The 5,275-nt window shown below is 37.5% G+C and overlaps 1 pseudogene; it reads left to right on the forward strand.

Moving 5' to 3' along the window:
• The first annotated feature begins 2,331 nt into the window (after nt 1–2,331).
• On the forward strand, nt 2,332–3,078 carry LOC123832808 (annotated as a pseudogene).
• Nucleotides 3,079–5,275: the final 2,197 nt, after the last annotated feature.

Below are 5,275 nucleotides of genomic sequence, written 5' to 3' on the forward strand. Positions count from 1 at the left end.
ACAGTAACATACAGGGGAGATCTGATAAGGCTAGCAGCTGATTTCTCAACAGAAACTCTACAAGCCAGAAGGGAATGGCAAGAAATATTCCAAGTAATGAAAAGCAAAGGCCTGCAACCAAGACTACTCTATCCAGCAAGGCTCTCATTTTTTAGTAGGTTTTTTTTTAATTTTAAAGATTTTATTTATTTATTTTTAGAGAGAGAAGGGAGGGAGAAAGAGAGAGAGAGAGAGAAACATCAATGTGCGGTTGCTGGGAGCCGTGGCCTGCAACCCAGGCATGTGCCCTGACTGGGAATCGAACCTGCGATGCTTTGGTTTGCAGCCCGCACTCAATCCACTGAGCTACGCCAGCCAGGGCAGGCTCTCATTTTTTAAAAAATTTTAATCATTGTTCAAGTATAGTTTTCTCCCTTTTAGGCTCTCATTTTTTAAAAGATTTTATTTATTTACTTTTAGAGAGGGAAGGGAGGGAGAGAGAGCGATAGAGAGAGAGAGAAACATCAATGTGAGGTTGCTGGGGGTTCTGGCCTAGAACCCAGGAATGTACCCTGGCTGGGAATCGAACCTGGGACGCTTTGGTTCCCAGCCCACACTCAATCCACTGAGCTACGCCAGCCAGGGCTAGGCTCTCATTTTTAATGGAAGGTGAAGTAAGGAGTTTCCCAGACAAAAGTCTAAAAGAATACACCTCCACCAAATCAGAACTGCAAGACATTCTAAAGGGACTGCTATCAGAAGAGGAAGGAAAAGAGTGAGAGAGAGAGAGGAACATAGGTACAAAAGAAAAAATGGCAAAGAATAAGTGCTTATCAATAATAATCTTTAATGTAAATGGATTAAATGCTCCAATCAAGAGACAGAGAGTAGCTGAATGGATAAGAAAACATAACCTGCATATATACTGTCTACAAGAGACCCATCTCAGAACAAAAGACCTACACAGACTGAAAGTGAAAGGCTGGAAAAAATATTCCAAGCAATTTCTTAGATCTAATGAAATTTATTAGAGTGACATTAGTTAATAAAATTATATAGGTTTCAAGTGTACAATTCTATGACACATCATTTGTGTATTGCCTTGTGTGCCCACCACCCAAAGTTAAATCTTCTTCTATCACCATATATTTGACCCCTTTTGAAAGTGGGACAGAATATTTAAATTTGAAGCTCTCCTAGAAAAATAAAACTATTTTACAATGATAGCAGAATATCAGATATCTGTAACAAGAGAATGTAATACTGCTGCATTATTTCAGTTTTTAACACCACCAAATCTGGTTATCCCCAAAACCCCTGGTTTTCTATTCAATGCATTATAATTATTAGCAGGGAAGCTTAAAATCCATCCACTGGCCCACTACTAAATAAAAGTGAGACCTGAACACATTTCATTATCTTCATATACTTCAAAACTTTCAATTGTGTGATTAAACATAGCCCTAGGTATGTCACAAGGATTAACAATAAAATATTTTTATATAACTCTGAATGGCATGTGATGCTAATAACCTGCGTTTTAAAATATATGTTATGGGAGATGCTGGCAGGTCTTATCTTTATATTAATGGTTCCTTCTACCTTGCAGCAACCCTCTCAAAAGTCTCTCTTTATCAAGTCTTTAAAAATGTATTTTATGTACACTTATTACCTAATGATCCTTAAGTATACATTCACATTGGAAAGTGAAATTCCCTAGCTCTAACTTGCATTGGCCAATGCCTGACAAACACAGGAATCTCTCACTAATATAAGCTGAGCTTGCTCTACAAAGTTACTGGAAATTTTTTCTCTCCAATTCAACATTTTCACCTCCCAAAAAATTGTGAACTTGCCTCAGGAAACTTGTTTCCTGTTTTGTGTGCAGTCATTGCTTAATGAATATTCATGTATTCACCAAAAAGTATGATTTAATTCTTTGTGGGGACAGAGTTGTTGGGCTCTAAGGAAAGAGGGAACAGAGAAGCCCATAATAATGGCCTTTAACTCCTGGCCATAATGAAACTATGTAAGTTGGGTTGTTAAATGAGTTTATGTATCACTTAAAATAATCACAACTTTATTTATTCTGGAATATTGTACACTAGTATTGATTAGGAAGCCAATGAACCCAGCCAGATGGCTGCTTGTGAACAAAGTGATGTGGAAGGCACAGCAGAAGCTGGAAAACAAAGGAAGAGATGGGTCCAGAAATGGACACACTGGTGTGCCCCATGTGGTATTTCATACAGTATTCATCTGTTGACCCCACTCTCAACTATTTCTTATGTTTATTGTTGCAAATTTGTAAATGGGAGAAATGAAATAGCTTTTGGCTCTCTGAGTAACATCATGGCAGTCGGCAAGAACAAGTACATTAGAAAAGCAGCAAAAGATGAGCCAGGAACAAAGTAGTTAATTCATTCTCTAAGAAAGATTGGTATGATGTGAAAGCACCAGCTATGCTCAATATAAGAAATATTGGAAACACATTAGTCTTGAGAACTCAAGGAACCAAAATTGCATCTCATGGTCTCAAGGGTCATTTTTTGAAGTGAGCCTAGCTGATCAGCAGAATGATGAAGTTGCATTTAGAAAATTCAAGCTAACTACTGAGGGTGTTAAAAATGGATTAACTAATTTTCATGGCATGAATCTTACCCATGACAAAATGTGTTCCATGGTCAAAAACTGGCAGACCATGATTGAAGCTCATCTTGATGTCAAGACTACTGGTGGTTATTTGCTTTATCAATTCCATGTTGATTTTACTAAAAAACACAGCAATCAGATTCACAAGACCTCTATGCTTAGCATCAACAGGTCCACTAAATCTGGAAGAAGATGATGGAAATCATGACCCAAGAGGTACAGACAAATGACTTGAAAGAAGTAGTCAATAAATTGATTCCAGATAGTATTGGAAAAGACATAGACAAAGCTTCCAAATTTATTTATTTGCTCTATGATGTACTTGTTAGAAAAGTCAAAATGCTAAAGAAACCTAAGTTTGAACTGGGAAAACTCATGGGGCTTCCTGGTGAAGGCAGCAGTTCTGGAAAAGCTACTGGTGATGAGGCAGATGTTAAAGTTGAATAAGCTGGTAGATATGAGTCTCTAGTCCAAGACTATGTTTAAAATTCAGACATTTAATGGAGACAAATAAAAATCCTATTTGTGAAAAAAAGGAAAAGTACACTAGATAAAATGCACCCTCTCAATATTGTCATTCCAACGGTACTCCTCTAATATAACCACTGCTTCCATATTGGCTTGTATTCTTCCAGTCTTTTTAAATTTTTCATGTTTATTTATTTTAAAAATTGTGCCATAATGCATATAACATAAAATTAACCTTCTTAACCATTTTAAGTGTACAGTTCAGTAATGTTAGATGCATTCACATTATTGTGCAATTTCCACAACTCTTTTTATCTTTCAAAACTGAAACTCTATATTTATTAAACAACTCCCTATTCCCTTCCCACCCCACCCTGGCAACTACCTTATCAGCTACTTCTTTCCTCAACTCTAAAATAGGGATTGTTATGAGAGCTAAATGTGATAATGTGTGCAAATTTCTTGGTATAGTGCTTGATACACAGCAAGTGCTCAACAAATGTTAGATATTATTATTTATTATTCTGTCATATGATTTTTTAAAGTGTTATTTTTTAAAAGATTTATTTATTTATTTTTAGAGAAGGAAGGGAGGGAGAAAGAGAGAGAGAGAGAAACATCAATGTGCAGTTGCTGGGGGTCATGGCCTGCAACCCAGGCATGTGCCCTGGCTGGAAATGGAACCTGCGATGCTTTGGTTCTCAGCCCAAGCTCAATCCACTGAGCTACTCAAGCCAGGGCTTAAAGTTTTATTTTTTAAGATTCTATTATTTTTTATTTTTAGAGAGAGGGGAAAGGAGGGAGAAAGAGAGGGAGAGGAACATCAATGTGTGGTTGCCTTTCACATGCTCCCAACTGAGGACCTGGCCCACAACCTAGGCATGTGCCCTGACTGGGAATTGAAGCAGCTACCCCTTGGTTTGCAGGCTGGCACTCAATCCACTGAATCACATCAGCCAGGGCTGTCTTATGATTTTTTAAACACCATGAATCAACTTGGGTCAAATTTGGTTTACATAAACACAAATAGAGCTTATAATTAGAGAAAAATAAGCAAAAAAATATGCAGTTAACAATAGAGCATACATGAAAGAGGAAAAAGGATGGATACTTTTATCTCAGAGATAGGGAGTTCAGATAAGGATCCTGATCAACCCTGACTTTATTGGCATCTGTGTATGAACCTCACTTTCCTTCTGGTACCTGTGGACAAACAGCTCACAAGACTTGAGTTATTTTCCATTTATTCTAGTGCAGAGGTGGCACATAGCAGTGAACTTTTGTTTAGCTTAATGTAAAATGTGTTATTAAAAAATGTGAATTCTCAACATTTATTAACCAGAATATTTCTCATAAAATAAGAACAAACTGATAGTAACCAGAGAGCAGGTGGGAAGGGATACTGGGGGAAAAGGGGAAGTACCATCAAAGGACATGTATAAAGGAGCCATGGACAAAGCCAAAGGGGGGGTAGGATCAAGGGTGGGAGGTGGGGATGGGTGGGTTGGGAGGGAGTGGTGGGGTGGGAGGGAGTGGTGGGAGGGAAATGAAGACAACTGTACTTGAACAACAATAGAAAAAAGACTTAAAAATCTATAGTTAAGGTTTCCTTTACTTGCTAAAAAGTATTCCTCATTCTGTTGGTGCAACAATTGGCAGGAGCTATGTAGATAGCTATAACTCAGCCCACATCACTCAATTATGCTACTATGTAATCTCTGAGAAAGATGACCTGTGACATTAATTGGGCAATTTATTTTTCTCATATCACCAAACAAACTCATATTCCAAGTATAAGATCATCATCAATTCCATGATATGTAGTATTCTTTTCTATCTTTGCTAGGAAACTTGATATCCAGGATATATATAGTGTTCTCCCAAGTTAGCACTTTCAAGAACAGCAAAAAGTTTGAAATTTTACATTATTTGTAAGTTAACATGTTAGCTTAGCACAGTTTCATGGATGCTTACTGAAGATATGAGACTCCTAGGTCAGAGACAAAGGACGGTTTCTTCCTCACAGCAATAGCAGTAGCCAGAATACCAGCTTTTGAACTGGTTCCCTAAGTTTTAATTCTCATAGAGCAACACCAAGAGGATCAGATGACACACATATGTGCGTTACATTACAGGAGAGGGATTCTGAGCTTAGAGAACTTGATTTTTTTTTGTT

Source organism: Phyllostomus hastatus, unplaced genomic scaffold (assembly GCF_019186645.2).
Source record: "Phyllostomus hastatus isolate PE091 unplaced genomic scaffold, TTU_PhHast_1.1 phas_scaffold_200, whole genome shotgun sequence".
NCBI classification, from domain to species: domain Eukaryota; kingdom Metazoa; phylum Chordata; class Mammalia; order Chiroptera; family Phyllostomidae; genus Phyllostomus; species Phyllostomus hastatus.